This window comes from Onychomys torridus, chromosome 19, assembly GCF_903995425.1.
Source record: "Onychomys torridus chromosome 19, mOncTor1.1, whole genome shotgun sequence".
In the NCBI taxonomy this organism is placed as follows: domain Eukaryota; kingdom Metazoa; phylum Chordata; class Mammalia; order Rodentia; family Cricetidae; genus Onychomys; species Onychomys torridus.
The window spans coordinates 55,139,454-55,166,286 of NC_050461.1; the positions used below are offsets into that span (position 1 = coordinate 55,139,454).

The 26,833-nt window shown below is 42.9% G+C and overlaps 1 protein-coding gene across 1 annotated transcript in view; it reads right to left on the minus strand.

Annotated features, from left to right (window-relative positions):
* The window catches only part of Prkn (parkin RBR E3 ubiquitin protein ligase), a 1,200,313-nt gene that overhangs the window by 153,035 nt on the left and 1,020,445 nt on the right, over positions 1–26,833 (minus strand). The window lies entirely within an intron of this gene.

Consider the following 26,833-nt stretch of genomic DNA (forward strand, 5'->3'; position numbering starts at 1 on the left):
AAGAGAAATATCCCCAGAGCTGATTTCATCTCTCTCTAAAGCTAAGTGGCAGGCGATGTCAAAAGGGAGGAAATGATGTAAGAGTGGGCAGAGGAAGGTTATAGTCTCACCTCAGGACTGCTAGTTTGTCTGAGATTGCTGTAGGCAGGTATACAGTCAACATGGCCACATGTCAGGGGCCTTGGTGATGCTCTCAGTATAGAAATAGAGCCCCCTCAACATTCTTAGCTTCTGTATGTGTTCAAATCTTTAAAAGGGATCAGTTTTTTAATCTGGAACATTCCATGAGGAGGCAAAAGAGCGAGGCCATATCCAAAAGTAGTAGTTAATAGCTAAATGTCAACAGGGAAAATTAGGCTCAAGTTTCTGGAAATACTTAGTCCTGAGTCTAATTTAACCATTGACTCAGATGACATCTTTGAAGGCAGGCTTATGAATTTACAGATGGGTTTTCACATTGCTTTGGGTATTGTAAAAGAATACAGTACATATGAGAAAGCTGGAACCATGACAACACTGGTCTTCTCAAGCAATGTGGTGGAGACATTCCATATCCAGACTACCGAAGCTCCACAGAGTCAACCCTGCAGATGAGCACCATATGCCTGATACAGGGCCAGGGTCCATCACCGCTTGTTGACATCAGTGCAAGGATCAGATAGACATGGAAAAGGATACTGGGTATTATTACTAGCTTTGTGGTGGTTCCCAGTCTCTCTCTCTATGTCTGTCCTTGCACTAAACCTTGAACTGAAATATGTTTGTCTTCCCCACCATCTCAACGTTGCAAGAAGCCGCAAGGAATGGCACTCAGCAGAGCATGTCAGAGCTGAGCCTTAGCTGGGTTAATGAAGCAGGAAGGCTCCAGTTCCTGACGATGATGAACAAGAGAGTGAGAGACAGGGTCCATACACAAGCAATTTATTATTCATTTGCCTAAATATATTCATTTTTCACTGCGGAAGAACGTTGCTTTCCATTTCAAAGACTTTGTTACTGATCCATCTTTGCAGGGCTGACAAATTACCAAAAGCCGGATGAAATTATGATAGAAATTTCTTTGTGATAGAGCCCCGGAAAAACCATGCTGAAATTCAATTGTGCAGAACTGCATGTCAAGGAGGTGGCAGTTGCCCTGGGGAGGCTTGCTTTCTTCTTGAGAATCAAACATTCCGTTTTAATGTATGAGCGAAAATCCTGGATCAACTCTGCCCTCATAGACATGAGATGTCCTCATGTGTGTGGTAAGTGTCTCGGCAGTCCAGGACTTTTCCATGATTGTGGGCCAGTGATATTTTGTCACCTATGTCACTAACTTGGCAAGATGCGATGACCGAGGAGTGTCCCTCTGTTTTCGGCTGCATCCCCTTTTGGATATATCTCTGTCTCCCTGTCTCTGTCTCACCTTCCCTTTCTTCTCTCTTTTATTTATTTCTGTTCCTTAAATTTACCTTTTTTGCTGTTGGAGATTGAATCCTGGGCATCACACATGCCAAGCAAATGCCCCACCTAAGCTACATCCTCAGGCTGCTTTTTACTTTCGTGCTCTTAAGCTAGGGCCTCACTAAATGGCCCTAACTGGACCCTGAAATCACCCTGAAGCCCAGACGGGGCTTGGGCTGGAAATCCTGCTTCAGCCTCCTGAGTACCTAGGATTATAGGCCCCAGCCACCATCTGGCTGGTTGTCACTTCCATCTTTGGGCCCCAGCAGCTCTTCCCATGAGAGCCTGGGTGAGTTCTTCCTGCTTATGGGATTACTTCCAGACAAGCATCAGCATTCCATGATGAACGGAAGCTTGGTGACCAGACGATGCTCTTGGTTAGAATTAGTTATTGAATGCTCAGTTTATTGGAAAAGACAGGCTAGCTGAGCCCGCTGAACTTTCCAAGTTTCATTTAGAACAAAGCTTTCTTGGAGCTGGCAGAAGAGACATGGAGAGCAAGTATTGACATAATATATATATATATATATATATATATATATATATATATATATATATATATATATATATATATATATAAAATTGACATATATTATATATAATGTTTTTTTGAGAAGTATTTTTTTAAATACAAAGTTTAGTTGGTTTGAAATTTAATATATTTAACCAAATGCTGCTGAATTCTGCTGCCTCCCAAGGGCATTAGAAAAATCCATTAATCGTGTGTTTGTTGTTGTCACAATGTTTATTCTCCAGCTTGGGCTGTGTGAAGAGCTGTCTCCCCATGAGAGAGCCCTGTCAGGCTAGGGAAGACAGAGGAGAGGGCTGATGGATATGTGCATCCGTGTTGACAAGTGGAGAGGACAAGTGGGAAGAGGGATCAGTAAGATTTTCCATTAAATCAAGAAAAACACAACTTGCCCCTAACATCACCTCTGATGGCTTCCTAGACCAGCTGCTTCCCCGACACCCTACTGAGGAACAAATTGCTTTCCTAGCAGGACATTTGGACACTCCTGCATTAATAGATATGGATCCCAGCATGCCAAGCCAAGCGAGAAGGCAATTTAATATGAACAACACTGTCATCTCAATTTAGGACAACAGCTAGGATGCCCTACAGGGCATTGCAACAGCTTCTGGAAGTGCACACCATAAGACATTCACACTGTCTTAAGGCTATCGAAAGCTGGTATTTCTAGTAAACAGTCGGACCAAGGATAATGGAAAAGGCACCACAAAAACAGTGGCAGCATCATCCTATCCGGCAGCATCAGTTTCAGTTGCTGTGGAGAATGGAGGCTGAGTGGAGACTATCTCCTTTCTCCCCATGCCCATCACAGGACACAGACTTGCAGCCCACTGTCCCCTGATAGACAAAGGCTAACTCTAAGTGAGAGACAGAGCAGACTTAGGTCTGAGGGTATTTCATAACCGAGCAGGGACTTTAGGTTTCCAGTTTCAAACTTAATTGTCTACCTTAGCTGCTAAGCAAGACAAAAACAATTGGCTACCTTTGAAATTTACATCTCAATGCTAGGCTGAATAAAAAAATGCTTTTGCAAAATTCTGAATGCTTTATATGCTGGTGTGTACTTTAATAATAGTTTCTATTTTATTTTCTTTGCAATAAAGATGTGTAGAACCCAACACATGTATTATTCTAAGATCATTTATGTTAAAATATTATTGTTGACAAGGATTCCCATGATAAATCAGCTGCATGAGGAACTTTCAAAAACTGTAAATACATTTGTATAGAATATGGATTTTTTGAAGTATCTACTGACCCATCTATATTTAAGTCATTAAAGGTTTCTTAATAACCACATTGGATTAAGGATTCTTAAATAGATTAAGAAGACATATATGTATATGTCTGGTGGGTTAAATGAGAAATGTGCCCCACAGGCTTAGGTATTGACACTTGGCCTCCAGTTGGTGGCGCTGTTTAGGGAGGCAGTGCAGCCTTGCTGGGGGAACTACATCATTGGGGGTGGGCTTTGAGAGATTAGAGCTGCAGGTCAGCCCACTTCCAGTTTGCTCTCTGTTTTGTGTTTGTGGTTGGAGGTGTGACCTCTCAGCACCCTGCCCCTACTACTACGCCTGCCTCCTGCCATGACAAACTGTATCCCTTGGGAACTATAAGCAAACAAACCCTTCCCTGAGTTGAATTTCATCACAGCAACAGAAACAGAACGAATACAATATGGAATAAAAATAAAATCATATTTCCTTGACAAAATACATGTACACACACACACACACACACACACACACACACACACACACATCTGTGATGAGTCACATGAATTGCCATTCTTACCATAGAGTCATTTTTCAGTAGACATATTATGACAATGCCTCCTCTAGTCATCACCACAGAACTAGCTATGCGATGAGGCATGGGGTCACTAATACTGCCCTGTATCTGTGTGTCCCCACTGCTAGGGTATGGAAAAGGCATTTCTCCATTTTTATGTCTTCAATGAGGTGACAAAGTTTAAAAATGGATTCTGCAGACATTAAATATTTATTATACAGTATGCTTTTCTCTTTCCCCCCCTTCTTTTGAAATCTTTGTGTGCATGTGTAGGTGAACACGGTACATTCAAATGTGTGTGAGCACATGTAGGCATGCACATGCATGTGTGGAGGTCAGAGAACAAACTCAGGTGTCCTTAGGCAGGGTCTCCTTTGTTGCCCACGACTGTCCTGCAAAGTCCTGGAGCTTCTCCTGTCTCTGCCTCCTGTGTGGCCATAGGAGCACTGGGATTCTAGAAATGTGCTACTGTACATGACTTCACATGGGTCCTGGGGATTCGAACTCAGGTCCTTACACTTGTGCAGCAAGTGCTTTACCCACTGGGCCACCTCCCGAATGGCCTCTCTCTTCTGTTTTTCTTTCACAAATACAATTTCTATCCAGACAGTTTTTGTTAATTTCTTTAACTATTAATAATAATAATAATAATAATAATAATAATAATAATAATTTTCACAGAGTGAGTTGTGTTCAGTCTCCCCGACAAATTCCCAAACATGGGAAGTATGAACCCCTAATGTGACCATTCTGTGAGGCTCCTTTGCCCTCCATAGTTGTAAATTCCCCCTACCCCAGGTTGTGTTTTAAAGAGATATGAATTCCTAGACATACACCAACATTTATAAAAGGAACAGTTGTGAAGGTTATCACCATCATCACCATCATTATCATCACCATCATCATTTTTTCATACAAAACCCTTTATTTTCACTATTGTCTGTCAGTGAAAAGACATGGTAAATAATAGTCATTTTGTGCATTATGTGTTACTGTACTTCTAAAAGCATGCTGGGACTACCTAGGAGATGGCCCTCTGGGACCACCTGGTCTTGTCTCTAGCACCTACAGGATGCCCAGCACACACCAGGTACTTCTTCCCTAACAGACAGACGGTTCAGAACTCAGTGTTCTCCAGGAGAAAGCCTTGCTTTGTGGATCTATCAGAGGGTGTCTTAAAACCATCTTTAGTCTCAGCAGCGGCGGTGACAGCTCAACCAGGACTAATCTGAAGGTTTGGAATTCCAGATGGAATACTGTGCTCACAACTGAGCTTCCCCAGACAACCGCAGCCCTCTCTGTTCACACATGCTGTGACACACCAGGTACCAAACAGAAGCACTAGCTCCAGGAAAGTGAAGACGTGCATCTTCAAAGGACCCCTGAAGATCCAGGGTTTTCAAGACTATAGCTTCACCTATTATCAGTGTACAAGCATAATGAGAGTCTCCCTCTTGGATGGGAACCTTCTGCTCTCCTTCCAGATGAGGGGGCGTAGCAGAATGGAGCCTGTCAGGCTGGAGGAACTGGCTGTGGTCCCCACGTCTCTTTGATGTAAGGGATTCACAGGAGGTTTGATGGGAAATTCAAAAGTGTGTTTTTCTTAAAAACACACATATTTCAAAACATCAAATGTGTTTGTTTTGGTTTGATTTTCTTTCTCTTCTGCCCAGGTAAATGATGTTTCAATCCCTAAATGTGAAATAAGACTTTAGAATCACAACATTTGTGTGTGTGTGTGTGTGTGTGTGTGTGTGTGTGTGTGTGTGTGTGTAGTAAGGTCATTCTTTAAAGACAAGATGACTGGGGCTAGAGATTCAGCTCAGTGGGTAAGAGCACTTGCTCCTCTTGTAGAGGTCCTGGGACAGGTTCCCGCATACACATGGTGGCTCACAACTGTCGCAACCCCAGGTCCAGAGTATCCAACACCTTCCGCTGGCCTCTGTGAGTACTGCATCATGTGGTTGGGCCACTTTCATGCAGGTAAATCATTAACACACTTTTTTTTTTTTTAAATAGTGGCAAGATGATTATAAGCCTTGTGCGCGTGCGTGGACACACACACACACACACAATCACTCTGCAAGATCTGAGGCCTGAGTGGGTGTCTGAGCCCAACATGACCTTCCTCTGGATCTAGGGTGAAGGTCCCCCTCTCACAGGACCTGCAGACATTCTTCCCATAGACTGGTCATCCAGCCAGAGGACAGCTTCAAGCAGGACTCCGTGCATCCCAATTTCTACTTTGTTCTCTAACTCCTACAAGATGAGGACCAACAGGCCAGGAGCTGGGAGCTGACCTGGGGTTCTGCATGGCTGCTCCTCTTCCGTGGGCAGTCTAGTGGAACTAGACCATGATGCCCAAAGCCAGGTTTTCCTCCCAAAAGATTACAAGGAGGCAAACATGTTAAAATCAGTGACAGGACCCATGGTCCTTGTGGCATCTGGAAGGGTAAAACTGCCGGAAAGGAGGAGAGGGTGGTGTGCACCCGCTCCTGGCTTGTGCTCTTGGGGTCCATGAACCAGCATGTTTTCCTCACATTGATGAGTGACTTCCCTGCTCAAGTCCCGGCCGAGGACATCTGAGCACTGGAGATGTTTCCTTCTGTGTGTGGGAGGGAATCCAACCAGGTTTGTTACAGACACCTTAGGAAACCTGCCCCTTGTGCAATTGTGGTGCCTTCTTAACAGGAGAGCAGAGTTCCTCTTCCTCCGTGGAGGGAACACTGACAGATTATTGACTGGCGTGAGACCCAGTCACAGGACTCCAACCTCATGTGTGAACAGGTTCCCAGGTAAGTGCTCTCTTCCTGGTGCCTTAGACCTCAACATTTCCCCTCCTTCCACGTTAATGTTATTGTTCTTCCTGTCAGACCCACACACAGAGATGAAGTGACTTGCCCAGGTCCACATAGATACAAAAGGACACACCTTTAACTAAAGATGAGTAAGTCCATGTTGTGTGTGTGGGGTGTTATTTATTTAGAGAGAGAGAGTGTGTGTGTGTGTGTGTGTGTGTGTGTGTGTGTGTGTGTGTGTGTATGACATACAGTAAAGGCAAGGCTAATAAAAATTGAACCAATTAATAAATGATGCCCATTTCACTGCATTGCTTTGAGACATCAGCACCAAGAGCTAAGTATTTACCAGTTTTAACAGGTTTGGGAATGTTTGTATGTTTTCAGATCATCTCATTCTAAACCATATTTAAAATGCCCATGTTACCCACTCTCACAAAAGAAGACAGCAAAAGACATCAGGGTAGATCATTGATCATCTCTGAGATTTCCAGACATTGAAGCACAATAAGAATGGCAAATTATATTATTCATCCCCTTAGACCATTCTTTCATAATCATTGGATATCTACTATAATCTCTGTGGAAAGTGCCAGAAGGATAGCTAAACATGTCCCAAATCTTGAGGAACCCAGACAAGGACCAACTCAGTATATATTGTTCTGCTTCCAATGCTAGGTAGGATCATAGTCTCATCAACATATGCTCACAAGCACAGTTGGTCCCTGTATTAACATTTGAGGAATGTCAGCCTAGATTTGGAAAAGGCATCCTAAGTTCATGCAAAGTTCCACTTTGTTTCTGAGGCACACCTGTTTACAAAATGGTCCATATTCCCATCCTGGCTTTATAAAGTTCTCCTATCGATACATAGGGTCTTACATGCCATTCTCTGAAGACAGATAGTCTTGTGATATGGCTAGAATAATGGGGTAAAACTGATACATTGTAGCTCAGGGAACCTTGCCCACCTCTGCCCTCTTGGATTCCAGTCCCTACCATGAGGATCAGGTTGCCCTGCAGCAAGGGCCTCATGTGACAGATGAGATAGGCTTCTTGTCCCAGCTAGTCTGCCACTAGCCCACCCACTGACTGACTGGCTAGGAACAACGGAGGTAATCCCTGACCAAATCAGCAGGGGTAGAGTGTCTACCTGTACCATAGACTTGGAAGTATAAAGAGTTTGATTTCTTTATGTTGTTGAGGTTTTGTGAGTCATATCTGCAGAGTGACTGGGGAGAGAGGTAGTGAGTATAGCATCCAAGTCAAGAAAAGCTTCCATCTGTGTGTGGAAGACCATGGAGCATCATAAGCTGCTTCCTGGTAGCTGGGCTTGAGATAAAGCCATACCTATAGGGATGGTTATTTTTAAGTGGTCTCTTAGGAAGGGTGTGGTCAGTGGGATAATGGTCCCTCAAGAGATACTGGTGCATTTATTCTCAGAACCCAAGGATACAGTGGTACCTAACATAGTGAAAGGAATATCCAGATAGGACTAGAGCTGTAGACTTCAGGATGGAGAGACCGGTCTGTATTTGGGTGAAGCCAATGTAAGTCCACAGATTGTTCACAGAAGAAACTCCTTCCTGCCTGGAGGGGTTGAGGGGGATAGCAGGAAAGGGCAGGGAGAGGGAACCTTGCTGGCCTTGTACATGGAGGAAGGGCTCACAAGATGGAAGACATTTATTAGAAGCTAGAAAAGGAATTCTTTATAGAACCTTGAAAACGGACACAGCCCTGCCCATACCCCAGTTTTAGCCCATTTAGAGCCATTTAAATTTCTAGCCCACCTAAATGTTATAATAACAAGTTTGGGATAGCTTAAGTCTTCAAGTTTGTAAGAATTTTACAGCAATACCAAGAAATAAATATAAGTCATATTTTTAAAGTATGGTTTTTGAGCTTAAGAACAAAGTTATATTATTAGTGAGGCAATGGATACAACTGAAGATAATCATATCAAGTGAATTAAACCAAACTCAGAAACACTTATATCTTGTTGTCTCTCACTCATGGGTCTGAGGTTTTCAGTGGATACAGAGAGTCATGTATGTACATGCAATGGTTAGTGTCGTGAACTTGATAGAGGGTAGGGTCGCCTGGGAGACAGTCCATTGGGAATGTCTGTGGGGATCATCTTGATTGCAGTAAGTAGGCTGGGAAGACCTGTACAGTGTGGGAGGGGCTGTTCCTTCAGTGGGACCCTGGGTGGACTGGATAGACACAGGGAACTGAGCAGCATGCATGAATTCATCACTCTCTAGTGCAGAAGCTGCATGCGGATGCTCCATGCTCCTGCACTCCTGACTTGCCCACTGTGCTGGCCTGGGGGCCGACACAAAGCCTGTCCTCCCTTCGATAGAGTGTTTCATTGCAGCCATAGGAAGAGAGCATCACACAACACAGAGGACATGAAAGTGGAGGCAAAACCGTCTGGCAGGGACGTCCAACCTGTTGACATCACGATAGAGCACTGTCATCTGCAAGTCCACTAGGCTGCAGTCTCAGCCATCTTGGGAGGTGGGTAGCCAGCAGGTGACAGGGTGTACATGCCTGGTATGAGCGTAAGGGGGATAAATGAGATGGGATGAAGGGGAGAAAAGTGAAGGTGGGGGCTTCTGGGGGGATATGCTCAATATTCAATATATGCTTATGTGAAAATGTCCTTATGTAACATAATTATCATACACAATGAAAACATTCATTTTGTAATAAAAAGCAGCTTTAGATTTCAAACGGACAGAAGAGTCTAACCTGATATTCTCCATTAAAAACCTGCCTTCCCAGTACGTCACCCAATCCTGGTGGTTGCATGGTGACAGAACACAGGTTTGGAGATTACCTGAACATGAAACTAAAACTGTGCCTCACTGCTGACAGACAAGGCTGTTTGGCATGGAGAGCACCTCACCTTAGGGACTGGATTCTAGAGGCCTGGTAACGACAGCCTGACACTCTAAGGAATGACACAAAGCGTCAGGCAATTGGAAATGGGGGAAAGGGCATGCTAAGTTACTTTGGCTGTAATGCATAATGAACGGCTTCTCCAGCAGCTGGAATCCTTTAGGTTTTGAGTGGCATCTGTCGATAAACAAATGTCTTGTCATCTGACATAATTTTATCAATATAAGCTCCTGCTTTCTGATTGGTACTTCTGGCTTGAACTGGCTAAGCTGCTGATTCACTCTGCAGATCTGGAGTCTTCCCATCCGTCTGGACTACTTCTGATGCTGTGTAGTCACAGTGACTGTTGAATTCTGTCTTCATTTTAAGTTTAAGATGGTTTAAGTCTAATCCTTTCCTACTAAAAGGAACCCTTGATTTCATGTTGGAAATTAAGGAGCAAACCAGACTCCAAAGTTATTAAAAATGTCCCTCAAGGCTTTTACCATTGATTCTGCATCAGTTTCAGATAGTGTGGGGGCGCTTCTGGCTACTGTGCTGTGAGCTTCAGCAAACGCTGAGTTTACAATGAGCAAGCATGGGGTGTATGTGAAGTGTCTCCAGAGAAGGCCTGACAAGGAGGCTGGGCGCTGAGCAGTCCTAGGAAGACAGGAAAGGCAAGGACGGCACCACAAGGAAAAGCAAATCGGAAAGCTGTATTCCTTGAAGGCCTGCTAAATGAATTCCAGCCCCACGAAGCTCCCTAATTGTTCCCATTCTTCAAAACTTTGTATATGCTTCAGTCACAGAAGCTGCAGTTTGAATTACCTGAATGTGTTTCTGAAAGATTAACCAGAGATGCAAGAGAGATTACAGGAAGAATTCAGTGACTGCTTCAGAAGGCAACAGTGTGAAATATGTTGGTAATATCATCCCTTGTAGACAGTGAACCAGGGAGATAGTTTTTTCCTATAATATCAGAGAGAAGCAAAAGGATCAGAAAGTAAACAGGAAAAGTTTAGACTATCAGGAAAGATAAAGAGTTAGTTGGTTTTCAAAACCTGAATGTTATAAGAACAAAGAAGGAGCTCCCATGTGGACTCAATGTTTCAGCACTTGGGATCTTTGAAGGCTATATGTTATTTAAACTGTTACATTCAGGGGCTGGAGAACTGGCTGAGGAGCTGCACTGGCTATTCTTGTAGAGGACCCAGGTTTAATTGCCAGTACCCACACAACAGCTCACAATCATTTGTAGTTCCAATCTCAGGGTATCCAACATCCAGTTTGGTTTCTGTATGAGCTGCATCCATGTGATACACAGACATACACCCAAGCAAACCACTCATGCACATAAAGTAATAACTTTGGAATAATTATTATATCCAATGCATATTAGACATGCAACTATTTGTGTTATACCCAAAGATTCTAAAAATGTATTGACTGTTACTTGTCTATCAAGTATCAACATATGTAACTGATAAAAATAGGATTTTAAATTGACTCAAGGTGAGTCAATTTGATGATATCTCAGATGATGCTGTTGATACATGCATAAAATGTGCTCTAGTTATATTGATGGCCCAAATATATAGAATATACAACACAACTCTGAAGATGAAATGACAGACAGATGTTTGTTGTCCATTACCCAAGGCAGCCCACAAATACAACTTAGTATCATGTCCTTCAGTGTCCCCTGCTTGACGATCTGATAATCATATAACACAGATATACTTACAGGTCATCTTCTCTCTAGCCTCCCCCATAAAAAAAGCCAACCTCACACGTGCTCTTGGCATGGTCTGTTTCATGACATCAATATGAAGTTCGTGAGCAGAGTTGGAAAAAGATGTTGTGATGGCCAGTATCAGTTGTCAAGTTGACTACAACCACAGTCAACTAAAACCCAAGATGCTAGGCACTTCTGTGAGGGATTTTCTTAATCAGAATATTTGAGGCAGGAAGACACATCTTAAGTCTGAGCCATACCTTGTGGTGGCAGTCTGGATAAAAGGCCATGGGAGATGGAAACTTCTGTTTTTGGTCTCCTTGCCCTCAGTCTTACCTACAAGTTAATCCATGCTGTTGCTGAGACATCCCATTACCAATATTAGAACCAGTGTCTGTGAGATTCCAACCTAAACTGAAGATCAGCAGCTCTTCAGGAAACCTCTAGAACCCCAGTGTCAGATTGGGATTACCAACACATCAGCATTGTGGATTAACAACTACCAGATTCTTGGCCTTTCCACTGTGAGATAGCTGTTGTTGGACTAGCTAGACCATAGCCTGTGATCCAGTCTAATAAATACACACATATATATATATATATATATATATATATATATATATATATATATATACATATATATATACATACACATATATATATGTGTGTGTGTGTATACATATATATTACATATCTCTCTTTCATATATATCTATATCTTATATTTATTTATTCTATTATTTCTGTTCCTTTTGAGAACCTTAACTAACACAGTTGAGCATAAGTGGCTTCTAGGAACTGGTTCTGCTAGCTCCAGAGTCCAGCACATGTATGTACAACATATGTATACGTACACACATTCAGCAAATTTCAGTCACTTGCTGCGCTGAACTAGATTCTTAAACAATTGCATCTTATTTATGCCACCAAGTTTCTTGATTACAAAGTAAAATAGTCAATAGGTCTCTTATAATCTTCCTCTTCTTTCTGTCCTGTTAACAAATTCTTTATTGGCTATAATATTTAGAAATTCTAAAATATAATTAGAAATGATAATAATATAATTAGAAATTCTCAAATATAACTGCAACATGGGCCATATTGCCACAGGCCCTGCTATAAATTTGGTTTATTATTTAAACACTTACAGATATGTATAAATATCAAGTATGATTTTAAAACCATATTTGTGTTCTTTTGTGTGATTTACACATTGTTTAGATAACTCCACTGACAGGGATACCCTTTCTGAATTTGCCAGCTGGTAGGGGCCATACCCATATGGAGAGAGATGCCTTTGAATTCACAGCAAGATGTTACCTGCTGGCCAAGTCCTACATCCATCTGATGCCTGCCTAAGGCATACTGGGAGACACAAATAGTGTATTAGTCAGGGTTCTCTAGAGTAACAGAACTTATAGAATGAATCTCTCTATAGATATAGAAAGAAGATTTATTAGAATGACTTTTAGGCTGTGGTCCAGCTAACCCAACAATGATGGCTATGAATGAAAAGTTCAAAAATCCAGTAGTTGTTCAGTCCATGGGGCTGATTATTTCAGCTAGTCTTCAATATATGCCAGGAGTCTGAAGAAGTAGGTTCTAATGTCAATGAAGAAATAGATTTGCTAGTGAGTGAAAGCAAGCAGGAAAAGAACAAAAGCTTCTGTCTTCCATGTCCTCATATAGGCTTTTAGCAGAAGGTGTGGCCTGAATTAGAAGTGGGTTTTCCCAGCTCAAAAGATTCAGATTTAAGGTTGTTGTCTTCCTATCTCAAAGATCTGGATTAGAAGCAACTCTTCCCACTTCAAATCAAGCAAAGATCTCTCATAGGTATGCCCTCTATTTTTGGGTTTTAGTTAATTCCAGATATAGTAAAGTTGGCAACCAAGAATGGCCGTTGCAAAGGGCATCCCTTAAAATCTGCTTAGAGGAGGCCAGGATGCTGCAAACTCAGGAGCCTGAAGCAGTCTCTTCCCTTCATGGTCTATTGCTTTCTCTCAGGCCAAGTCATTGCTATACAGAGTGTCTGCCTCTCATCTTCTCAGGGAGGTCTCCCTCCCACAGTAGAAGTACCCTTTTTGCCTGTGCCATGAATGAGGACCAGAGATCTTGGGGGGGGGATATCCTGCACAGAAAGCCTTTTCTTTAGGCCAGCTTAGGTTACTCAGGACACTGTGGTCCCCTTAACATAATGCTGTTTTAAAACATTTCCTTTTCTCTGAGTCCCCCAAGACTCAGAATTAACTTGAATAAATTCTCCTAATCTGAGTCAGTGTTTTAGAAAGCTTTTAATACTCTAAATCACTTTGTACATATTAACAGCTTAACACTCACTTGTGATGGGGAAATTTACCTAGATACATGCATAGAATATGACTGTTCCAGGAATCTTTTGGGACAGGGGCTTTTATCTGTGACATGGCAAGGCGATTTAGCAACTCATGAAATGAGGATTTTATTCTACTAGGTATTTTCTAGTTGCCCCCTTTAATTTATTAATTACAAATATCTCTCGTGTTGGCACAGCTGTGGGAATGCACTGAGGCCTCCGGTCCCCTCCAGGAGCTATTTATTATTGCCCCAAAGCTCATTACATGGAAGATAGGTGGGCTTCTGAACACTATAGAGGAGGCCCGTATTCTGGGAGTCTCCAAATATAGTATTGGGTATTCCATTGACAGCAGGAACAAGATAGGAACCCCAAAGCTCAAATTGAGGCAAGGTCCCAAGAGCACAGCAGAGAAAAGGGGCCTCTCAAGCCATATCCACTAGTTGCATTCAAATAGGGTTCCACTGGCCCCAGGGCAACCAACATATCTGAAGTCTGTGAGACTTGGAGAACACCACATGAGAAGTTGCTACATGATATATTGGATTGAGACTTCATCAAGGGTTGAGGTTAGATACTGAATAACTTCCTGTCAGCCACAGTAATTAATTGCCGCCTCAGGAGATAGTGTAATTACCTCCTAAGTAGAGATAGCTGTTTGTCATGAATGATTAGGTGAAGCCCTACATGAAAGTAGAAGGCTGGAGATGATTCTTGCAAATTAAGCCAAAACTGAGGGAAAAAAACCAACCAAAAAACCCAAACCAAAACAAAGAACCCAAACAAATAAGGCCTTTCTTACAACCCCATTCTGTGTGCCAAACAACAAAGGTGTCCTTTTGTTTACTTCATTCTTTATAAGGCAGGAACTCTATTTTGTGTTATCTGAATTATTATTTCTATGTGCACATGAACAGCATAATTAGAATAACTGTAGTTTGGGGTCTGCTACTCGGAACAGCTATTGCACCTTGAACTTAGCTTAATGGCCAAGAAGTGGTGCCTGGAATAGCTGTTGTGGGACACATGCACCTGTCTATAGAGTGCATTCTGGGTCTCTGTCCACAACCTAAAGTGCCTTCCTATTCCAATTAAACACAAGCCTGTAAGGTGAGAGCTGATTTGGTGAGCAATGTAAGGTAAAACTGGAATGAAAATGAAAAGACAAGCCAGGGCAGCTGGCTGCTAGCTGTGGCTGACTGCTAGCCCTCTCTCTACCTGCCTGAGCCAGCACCGCCACGAGCACCTTCACAGGCTTGGTAAGCTGAAGCCCTTGCGAGCTGGTCTGCTCAGGTTATAGCAGCATGAGCAAGTGGCAATGCTGAGGGTCACCGGGACAGACAAGACCTCATTGTGCAGTTGAGGAAACTGAGGCAGGAGAGAGCTTGGGTAGCTCCCTTATGAGCACAAAACACTGGGATGGAGAGATACTGGATTCCTTTCATCCCTGCCCCCCCCCCACCCCCCATGTATGTGAGTATGATTCCCTTGCCTCGGTCACCATGCTGGAGTGCTAGGAATCCATACCAGGGCTTTGCACATGCTAGGCAAGCAATCTACCTATTCATTCCATCCTCAACCTCAGGGTTCTTATTAAACTAACACTTAACTCTTTGTCTTCCTTTCTTCTTTTTTTCTTTTTTGTTTTTCTTTTCTTTTTCTGTTTTTTTGAGACAGAGTTTCTCTGTGTAGCTCTGGCTGTCCTGGAACTTGCTCTGTTCAGGGTGGCCTCAAACTCACAGAGATCCACCCACCTCTGCCTTCTGGGTGCTGGGATTAAAGGTGTGGGCCACCACTACCCAGCCTCTTAAGACTTTTCAAGTAACAAATTATCTAAACTTAGGTTCTCAGCTAAACAGTGTCTACTTTTATAAACCAGCTTAGTTTAAAATGAGCTTGCTTTGAAAGAGCCTATTTAATGCATACATTGTTTTCTGAAACAAGCAAGCAAGCAAGCAAGCAAACAAAGAAACAAAGCACAAACCACCAAAGAGGTAAAAAAGAGTATTTATAAAACACAGACGCAGCTGACTTTTATCCCTAGCTGGAAATCTCTACATGGGTTAAATGTTCTTTAATAAATTTGCTGTGTATGGAAAGCAGATATTTCATCGTTTATATTTTGATGACAGAAGCAAAGATCATTTGGTAATAATTAATACTAATCCCCCCCAGGACTGTCTCCTTTTGCATGGGATAGAAACACAATAACACAGGAACATTAACTTGCTTCCCTGGAGCAACCAAACAGCATCAAGAGCAGCAGAGGCATCTTGCCCCCTGAAAAATTCCCATTAGTTTTACGCTGCCTTGGCCTCTTAGCCAGCATTTTTATTGGCCTTAGAGTATGTAAGTCAGGACTCTTGCTGTCCCTTACTCGGTGTCTCTGGGGCAGGGAGTCTCAGGTAGCCTTCTGTTCCAGCTTCAAGAATACTAGTTTCAGGTTAGCATTCAGTTTTCTAGAAAGACAGTTAGGTTTGTGTGGGCTGCAGAAGACCTTCAGAGAACAGGCTGTCAGATCATGCAAAGACCATGAGGAAAATTCCAGGAGCAGGAAGATGGGGCTAGGCTTTAGCTATCACAGGAGATGTGGTGGATGTAGGAACTGATGTGACAGTGTTTACCTGAAAACCAAAGAGGAGCGGCAGCAGGGTCTGCTGCAGGGGAGCTGTGTCTCACTGGGAAAGGCCCTGGAAGGAGCAATGGAGAGGGCAGAGCAGATGGCAATCTGGCCAGTTCCCACCATTGTGAGAGGCTGCTCACATTGCCTGCCTGCCTGCCCTGCATGCAGGGAATGGAATACTCCTCCTTTGGAGAAGAGACAGGGAGAAGTCATATCATCCTTGAGGAGGAACTTACAATGTCAAGTAAGTAGACTACAGGGTCCTACAGTTCAGTCTTGGGTAATATCTTAGGGTTTCAATTGCTGAGATAAAGTACCATGACCCAAAGCAACCCCCGAGCAGGATATATTTCACCTTACAGCTTCTAAGTCCATCACTGTGGGAAACCAGGGCAGGAACCTGAAGGCAGTTTTGGGAAGACATCACATACAATGGGCTGGGCCCTCCCACGTCAATCATCAATGGAGAAAAATGCACCACAGACTTTCCCACAGGTCAATCTGATGAGAGCATTTTCTCAGTAGAGTTTCCCTTTTCCAAAATGACTCTAGATTGTGTTAGGTTGTCATGGAGATATTCAATACTAGTAATCCAGGATCCAGGAGCCAGAGGAAAGGAGAGACTGAAAGAGAGCAGCTCTGAAGAGTGTTCTAGAACTTTCAGTGGATCCCACTATTGGGGATAAGCAGAAAAACATTTATAAACCATCAGAAATATAGAAAATGCAGTAAGTTGACAAAATATATGCTAAAGGCTTTTCACAGAAAAGGAGTTTTGATAAGATTTGGGGAAGCTTTGCCCTACTTTCCTTGAAGTTTAAAATCTCTATCAAGACTTACTTTGGTAAATATACAAAGTTCTCTTCTCAGGAAACCTAGACCTTGAGGTTTGGTGTTTTCACCTTAGCTAAACAGCAACTTGGAAGAGGAGATGGGGGATGTTCAAGGGCACTATGCTAGAGTCTCTCAGAGGTCTTCTGGGAACACAAATGTCTGTTATATGCCTCTTGACCATGTGCTCCTTGAGACCAAGAATGTGGGTGCCACTATGTCCTAGCAGAGAAGGTGACACACACTCTCTACTCCATGTCATCTGTCACCATCTCTCAAACATTGTTAAAAATCCTCTGCACAGAATACTTGAATGACTTTGCCTGTGGAGATGTTTCCCCTTGAGATGGGATCTCACTGTGTAGCCCAGGTGGGTATAACTGTGTAGCCCAGGTGGCCCTCAAATTTCCAATCCTCTTGTCTCAGCCTCCCAAGTGCCAGGATTATAGGTGTGTCTAGCCAGTTAGGGGACTTTTACACATAAAATCCTTGTCTTCCTGTTCTCTGTTTTAATGAGGGAGGTCTTTCACGGAGCCAAGGCTCACTGATTCAGCTACTGTACCTAGCCATCTTGTCCAGCGACCATCCCCCTCCCCACCGTCTCCATCTCACAGGCAGCCATACTCGCTTGACTTCTATGTGGGTGCTGGGGACCAGAACTCTGTTCCTCAGGCCTGTTCAGCAAGCATTTCACCCACAAAAATGTTTGACATGTTTAATATTGAGGAAACAAAAAGGAATACTTGCTGTTTAGGAATTCTAAATGTAAAGCATTTATTTTTAGAAAAGCAAAAGCAGTAACTTGTCTGGTGTAAAGAGAACTGGCCAGTAAGTACTGTGCAGCACATTGTCTACAAAACAAACACAAAGTGGGTGCAGATTCATTCAAGTTCTAAATTAACTTTAAAACAAAAGGATAATCTCAATTTCCCACATCCGGGATATTTGTTTTAGATGCAAACAAATATTACAAAACTAAGATTCTCAAATGATTCCTTAAAAGACTAATATGTAGAAAAGGGATCAGTAGACACTTCTGGTTGGTAAGTTGTTAGGAGTATCAAATGTTGATTTGAGATCATGTTGGTGAGTCTCAGTGTCTTCCACAGTTGTGTGAAATGCTTTCATCTGAAAGGTCTGACCCTGGCACTTCAGTCCTTCTCTGGTCTCCAGAGGAGCATGCAGGGCCCTACCTCTCCTCTTCTTCTTAGCTAGTGGTCACACTCCCTGGTCATAGCTACCCTCAGTCTCCCATTAGGATGCTCTAGCCATGTTTTCTGGAGTCTCCTGGTTTGTACTCTTAACTCTGTGGTAGAGAGTCTTCTGCATGAAATATTATTATTCTTATAGTTCCTTTACCCCCTAGAGTGCCAGTATCCTCCTTTGTGGTACAATGCTCTATATAATGACATGTGTGTTGGAACACTGGTAGATAATGAGCAGATATAAATAAACAGATCATAACCTTTGCTCATCCTGCGAGGAACCTCACAGACAATGGCAGGGTAACAGTATGCATACAAGCAATATGATGAGCATAACATGGGCATGTTCGTGGTGATGTGGGGTGAGGCTGAGCAGGCCCAGACTGCTCTGGATTCCTGTGATCTCGTCCAGTACAATCATGTGTTGCTATGTGAATATGACATCTTATGCACATGTGTCCTGTCTTCCCCCTTTTCTTGTCCACTGTGGTTATGTGGCCATATTGTCCAGCTCAATGCTACACACACAGGCGACAGGCAATTAATGCAAACAGAATGCATAAATGATTTCCCCTGCAAGAGTTATTGATTTATTTTAAATATATTAAGTGATATACTGAAAGTTTCCCCAGTGACTATTTCTGATTAGACTAGTGTAGAAGCTGAAAACAGCAGAGTCCCCACTGACTGCAGAAGAAGAAAAGATGAACTCCTAAGACTTCTGTCAGAAAGTAAATCAGACATGCTACTCTTCCAAGTGGGACATGAGATAGCATATGCAATATGCAACTCTAGAAGCTTTAATCCTGGGCATGCATGGTTCTGTCTGGCTGAGCGGCACAGCTGCATGAGAAATGGGAACAAAAGGAGCAGCAAATGAAGATGTCAGTTCCATTGAAGAATCTTCTAGAACTGTGGCTCTGCTCCCAGTCTATGGCAATACTGGATGATATTCTATCTACACAAATCCATAAGATTACTGAAAAGACACCTTAGTGTGAGGGGCAAACACAGCTTAAGGGTAAGATTGGGAGCTGGAGGGCAAACATTTCATGCCCGAGAACACAGAGAACAAAATGCATGTTTATGTGAGGAGAGACACTGCATGTATTGCTTAGCAAATACTCAGTTCTGTTAGAAATGAGAAAGATGTACCATCCCACATGTAAGTTTTTTTTTTTTCCTGTATGAAAATATTAAAAACACCGGAGACTGGAAATAAGTACAGAGAACTGAGGAAAAAAAGAGAACAGATGGACATCAGTCCCTGCAATGTCCATCTGCCCTTGTGGGTTTGGGAAAAATCTCAGCCAGGCACATGGTAAGGCCATTTCTACTGTCTCTGTGGCGCCCCACATGGCCATGCACCCAGTCCTTCTTCAGTGGGATCTAACGACATTGTTGACTTCTGGATATGATTAAAAACGGGGGTGTCCCCCTTTCTCCTTGTTCCTAGCTGGCAAGTGAGCTTGGCAACTACAGACTTGAAGCAGTGCTGCCGTCCCAGCCTCGACTCTTAGGAGTGAGAAGTAAACTTCAGTCTGCTTGAGGCAACGCTCTTTCTGCGGGTCTCCTCTCAAACTATGGAAACAGAACATAGGTTCATTTAGCCAGAGGGGAACAAAGAGAAACTTTTTATGACTGTTATAGCAACAATGGGCTAAAAAATTATTATTGGCTACAACCTCAAGATGGTTTATAAGTTACTAAAAAGTCCTTGTCCAATAACTCTTTCTTTGTGGTTCTTAGCAAATTAAGTCCTCCATCCCTTAAGAGACAGTAAAGGTGCAGGGGAGCTGGCTTAGTTGCTCAAGCATTTGTGTATACATGAGGTTGAATGCAGTGGACCTGGGTTTGATCCTCAGCATGCATGGTAAGTCTCATGTAGTGCTACACTCTTATAGTCCCAGGACTTGAGAGGTGGAGACAGACAATTCCCAGGCCATGTTGGCCATCCTAGTTTAATGAGCAAGCCCTAGGCCCCACAGACAAACAATATCTCCAAAACAAGGTCATCTGGCTTAAATGGAGAAGACACATACTCTCCTCCACATCAGGTGGCTTGAGCACTGATTTCCACAGTCCTGTATTCAGGGAGAGAAAGGCCTAGACCTCCTCAGACCCACTATAGCAAGGATCCTGGGGCTTATGTGTTCCTATTAGATTACTCTGAGTTCCTTTCTCACTGAGGAATGGGGTCAGTTGTCCAAAAGATGAACACCCATCAAAAAGGGGCTGGGTGGGGCAATGGACATCTCCAGGGAAGGCAAAATTTGCCTCCAGCCTGCTGGAGCCCATGTGGATTCTGTCACTGACCCACGCTAAGTAAACCTGGTTGGGCTGGTCACCAGGCATGGTGGAGTGGGGGGATGGGAAGTGGGGGAGGTGGCAGGCCAGTGTGGGCTGGGAAGGTAAGTGGACATTCCTGTTGCTGGTTTCCCTAAGTTTCCGGGATAACTGTGCCCCTGCTGGCATCTGATTATATATCAATCAATGTTGTTTAAAATGGGTGCTCAGAAAATTAGAAGCCTCCCAAGTAAGTGGTTTGTTTAAGTCCTGATCGTTATGAAGGTTTGGTGCCTTGGGAGAGTCCTACAGAACAGCCTCTGGTTTCTTTAGAGCAAACTGAAAGGACACTTGAAGCCTCAAAACAATTTTGAGACCTTTTTTTTTTTTTTTTTTTTTACAAAATCTGTTAATATTTAGTATGTGAAGAGGTTTCCCTTTAGCCCATCATGGGAAGTGGATTCCTGGGTCAATAGATTCAGGGTAACAGAGATCCTATCTCTTTAATGCTATCTTTCTACTCCAGCTGTTCTTATTGATTAAATACTTCTGCACCTTACAGGGGCTCAATGCTGCCTATACAAAGGGTCTTTCAGAAGCTTGCTTTGATTTGACTTATTTCTTTCCAAGTGGCAGCCATCTCCTGAACACAGCCTTTGCTATCATCTCCCTGTTTGCATGGAAAGCTGCTTGTGGGAATGGTCTAAAGATTGGTAAATAAATAACTGTTGATCTCGCGTCTGAGAGGCATCCATCCAGGGTACTTTACATTCTTTAGAGATTCAACAAGTGATGTCACATCTCATTTCTGTATGAGACTGACTTAGACAGTGATTGGGCTTGGAGGCTTTTGTCTTAATAACTCTTCCAAATGACTGGGCTGTGACAGTGTGAAGGCCTGCCTACATGAAGAAGCATATTTCATATTCTTAGAGGTGGGATACAAAACTTCTATCTTGTAATTTGGTGAAGAATTCTTTAGGGAAGAGGACATAGCTCGGTTTGTAGTGCACTTGCCTAGCAAATGACACTCTGTGGCACTGTATAAACAGGGCACGGCAGTGCGTACCTGTCATCCCAGCACTTGGGAGAATGAAGTGGGAGGACCAAAACCAAGGTGATCATCCACTACACCGCAAGTTCAAGACTAACCTGGCTTATATAAGACCATCTAAAAACAAACAAACAAACACCCCTGAAATTCTTTAGTGTTTATGACAGTCTATTGTCAGAGTAGACCATCTATGTAGGTAGCTATAGGAATAGTTAAGGCAGGATGTCTGAGGACAGGCCTGTCATTTTAACACTAATACCTGAAAAGAACTAGAAAAAATAATTTGGTTGATATCAAATTCCTGGACTTTCTGTGAGTGCTGCACAATAACCAATATGGCTTTCCAGAGAAGAACTTGTGTCAGGGAGCAGTTCCATCTTCTTCCTAAAGACTGTGGAGGATGGTGGGAGGTGGGAGCAGTGGCATCCTGGACCAGCTCCTGTTTCTACAGAGAAAAAGGAGAAAACCCGCTTTCTGTGTGGAAGCTTGACAAATGACTTCCTGGAGAGTATCAGGGGTTGTGCCTCCCTCAGAACCAACTCCTTCCTTCGTGATTCTTCGAGGCCAGTTCATGAGCAGGAGGAGGGCGACTGAGTATATTCATTTGTGTGTATGTGTGTGTGTGTGTGTGGGTGGGTGGGTGTTTCACCCCACGGGCTTGTAGTCTTCCTTGATTTTTAAATTTTCTCTTTACAAAATGAATCCACAGAACAGGCCTAAAAGTAACGAGCCCCACTGCTTCTTAGTCCAGTCAGGATATAACTTCCACACAGACGAGTGGACCAGAGGCTGGTCCAGTAGGCTCCGGTGTCTGCACCCGAGAGGCCTCTGATAAGATCTTCACTCTGGCTGAGGGGCAGTAGTAACCTTGGAGGAACCAGCTGGCAGGGTCCTTGGCTCCAGTGAAGGGCAAAGTAGAGAGGAAGGCCAGTAGCCACATGGCTGCCACAGTTCCTGGAGCAGATCACCACACCCTAAGACTCAGGGCGAAGGACAAAACTATGTTCACTTTCAGGAGTCTGTGGATGGAGTGTTTCCAATGGAATGTCTGTCTTGTGAGAAAAAGCGCTCTCCTTGGTGCTGAAGTGCTCACCCAGACTCGGGACCACGTGGTGGTGTCTGGTGTGACACCAGAAGTGGGGTTGACTGCAGTTACTAGGTGCTGACTTGGGGTTCTTATTTGGTCTGAGAAGGGAGACTGCATGGCTTTGCTGTTCTGGTGCAATGGCACACTGGGTTTGGGGCACCACAGAAGCCAATCCCCAGCCTGTGAAAGGACAGCTAGATACACAAGACCCAGTGAAATAATGCCGTGAAACTGGAGGTTCATGAGAGCCGGCCAACATGGGTTACTTAGTGGGTCCGCAGCCAGTTTGGGTTACAGGGTAAGACCTTGCCTTAAAATAACAGCGAGAATGTAATGCCTGGAGTTTAGACATGTGTAAAGTAGCATTGGGCTATAGTTTCCTATAATCTAGGAATTACTTATACTATTTAAGAATGACATAAAAACCTTGAAATTCATTTGTTTGCAACAGGCTGCTCAATCCTTCTGATGACATCTTTCACAGAGCTTATTTTCAGGATGTAAATTAAATCTCCAGGCAGACTTCATTCCCATTTTTCTTCACTATGTCATTCAATTAAACTGGTATGACAGGAAGGTGTGCTTGATGCAGATTACCAGCTTGAAGGAATGCTGGGCTGGGCCATCTGCATGCCTTGCTCATGCTGAGGACAGTGGCTAGGCTTGTGGATGTGGTCTTCATATCTCAGCCTCTGCCAGTAAAAAGTAACTCCCCTCTCCTCTCCCCTGCCCCATAAAACCCAAAGGAAACACTCTTTCAGGATTGTAGTGGGTCTACTTGATGCAATGACTTGTCAGGCTGCCCTTGCCTATCTGTGATTTTCCTTCTCTTTTTAAAACTTACAATTGGCATGACAATTGTATATAGTGTGCTGTTGCTGTGTGATAACTCTGTGTGTCTTGTGTAATGATCAAGTCAGGGTAGGGAGCCTTCACATCCCTGAAACTGATCATTTCCTTGTGTTCAGAGGCTATGAACTCCTTCCTCTCTTTTAGTTTGCTACAAAACAGATAATCACTTATGAACTGCAGTCATTCTAGTGTGCTGTAGAACATTGCTTATATCATCATTATCATCAGTGTGTGTATACAGAGTGTATGTGTTCGAGTGTGTTGTGTGTGTGTGGAGGGTTGTGTGGTACACTTGCACCATGGCATTTGAGCAGAAGTCCTAGAACAACTTTCAGGAGGAGTTGGCCTTCTGTTGTGGGATAACGCTCTTGTACACTGTAAAGATTTGTCACTTGAATTGGTTTAATAAAATGTTGATTGGCCAGTAGCCAGGCAGGAAGTGTAGGTGGGGCAAACAGACTAGGAGAATTCTGGGAAGAGGAAGGGCGGAGTCAGGAGTCGCCAGCCAGACACAGAGGAAGCAAGATGAGAATACTAAACTGAGAAAAGGTACCAAGTCACATGGCTAAACACAGACAAGAATTATGGATTAATTTAAGTGTAAGAGATAGTCAGTAATAAGCCTGAGCTAATGGCTAAGGAATTATAATTAATATAAACTTGTAAGGGGTAATTTGGAAAGTGGCTGCTGGGTATTTGGGAGTTGTTGGTGGAACAGAAACTTCTGCTTACAGCTTTTACTCTTTCTGCTTTAGGTTCTGAGGTTAGCACACAGGTCATCAGGCAGGCCAAGTGCTCCTATCCACTGAGCTATCTCTCAGGCCCCATTGCCTATATTTTTACACATAATATTACTAAGTTCTCTTAGTATATAGTTCAGATGTTAAATTAAGGAAAATCGTAGCTCATACTCTCAGACAGTAGTCTTTTATGTTACAAAAGAGTGAAATGTTCTAATGACATGCTTGGAAACCTGTGTTAGAGAAGGCTTTTAGCTGCAAATAAAAACCTTGTTTTCCATACCCAAACAACCACTTTCAATGGTTAATAACAATCCAGACAATATTTTATGATTCTATGAGCACTGATTATTATTTTTTACTTTTTTTCACTTAATTTGATGTCAACATCACAGGTTGGACTTGATCCGCACGCGCTCATGCACAGAAACAGACACACACACACACACACACACACACACACACAAAAAAAAAAAAACCAAAAAAACAAAAAAAAAAAAAAACACAGGAGATCCTCAAAAATACTGATGTTAAGAGAAGTAGAAGGATGTGATTCCACTTACATGAAATTCCCAGAGTGTGTTAATTCAAAGAGACAGAAAGGAGGCCAGAAAACGGTCAGGGGCTGGAGGGGTGAACAGCCTGCTTAGATGTGCTTCCATTTGGGATGAGGAGACATTGGAGTAGAGAGCTGCTGGGTGTGGGCAACACTGCAAATGTTTTCAGTGCTATTGGCTGCAGCATTTCCATGATTGGATAGAAATTTTTGTCATATATATATATATATATATATATATATATATATATATATATATATATATATATATATATATGAAGGAGAGAGCAAAGGATTCTGCTCTGATGATCACATCCCGTAATTCTGGTATATGAGATACCAAGTTGAGATGAGAAACAGAGAGACATGGATGAGCCAGGATGAGCATCAGGACCAGGAGGTCATTTTGCAGAGTCACATAAGGGGAAAACAAATAAGCTGATGCAGGGGAAGGAAGGATGGAGGATGTGGCCAGATGAACAGGTAGGAGGGCCCAGCTCTCTTGGGCTTTGGTGTCTAGGAGGGAGGCTAATGGAAAACAGAGCAGGAGAAAAGTCAGGGAGAATGCAGTGGGCTTCTGCCAACAGAAGATGTTAGAAAAAGGGACTAAAAATATAATTCAATGAGATGGAGTGCAGCTGCCTGTGTCCCCAAGAACCCCTGGGCTGGAAAGGTGAGAGAACCTAGCACTTAGAATTCTGGCATGGGGCAAAACTCAGACCCACATTTTGCAAGAAGGCTTGGGAAGATTTCTGGCTGGTTGGACTCAAGTTATAACAGTGTGATCTTTCTTCTTGCTGTGCAGAAGTGATTTGTTCAAATGTGAAAAAAAACCCCTAATATCTAAATAGTACAGTGATGGTCACACTATCTGACACAGTGTTTTATGAGATATATATCCACCATAAGAAAATATTCTGATCCTCACAAATTATCTAATCCTATGAAAAGTTAGACTATGCCATTCATTTAATAGACTTTTTGACAATGAGTTACTTACCACACATAATCATAAAACACATCTTATCTTCCCTAATTGATCTTAAACCCATAAAATATGTCAACAGAAGCTTTAGAATTAAAAGGGATTTTACTATAAAAATACACTCTCAGAAATGCAATTGAGCCCCGAGGCAGGACCAGCAACAAGTTTTCATGATTAGTGCAACTCTATCACCATTAAAATGGGTTCTCTCTGCAGCAGATAGACGTGATTACACAACCGGCCCCAGTGCAGAGGATAAGTGACCATGGAGCTCCAAATGGGGCATCTATAACATTATCCCCACGCCCAAGGTTCAAGGAACATAATGGATGGAGAGATGAAAAATGTAAGGGGTAGAGGACCAGGGTGGTAGTTTCAAATGTCTTCTGGGTATGACCAGGACAGTGCACCTATGAACTCAGACAGGGTTTTAGTGCCTGTCCTGGATCACGCTCTGTAGACCAGGCTGGCCTTGAACTCACAGAGATCCACCTAGCTCTGCCTCCTGAGTACTGGGATTAAAGGTGTGTGTCACCACCACCCAGCACACCCATGAACTCTTAACAGCTATAGTTGCCTGCACAAGACCACACAGGTCAACAACCCAGCAAGGATGCAGGGAAAGGCTCACAAGTCCCCATCTCTATTGAGGAGTTACAGATTATCAATGACTCCCAAGGGATGGTCAGCTTTCTTCAATGACAAGTTCCCTGATAGAGAGAACATGCCCAAATGGTCACCTCTATATCCATATAATCAACATTAATTAGATTCAATAGGCATATATAGATACACACACATATGCATGCATGCAATAATAAAATCATATTTTTTAAACATAATTTAAACATGAATTAGAGATGGGGATGTGAGAGATACATGGGGAAAGTTGGAGGTGGGAGGAAATGGCAGATATAATTAAAATGCATTGTGCACATATGAAATTCTGAAGAAAAAGTACCAAAAATACAAGTGAGACAAACATAGCATATGATTTGAAAATCATTTATCAGTTCTCCACTATGAGGAAAACACACCGGCCCACTGTCTTTGAAGCTGAGATCTCACAAGCTCATTATAGTTAGTGGTATGCCACTTAGC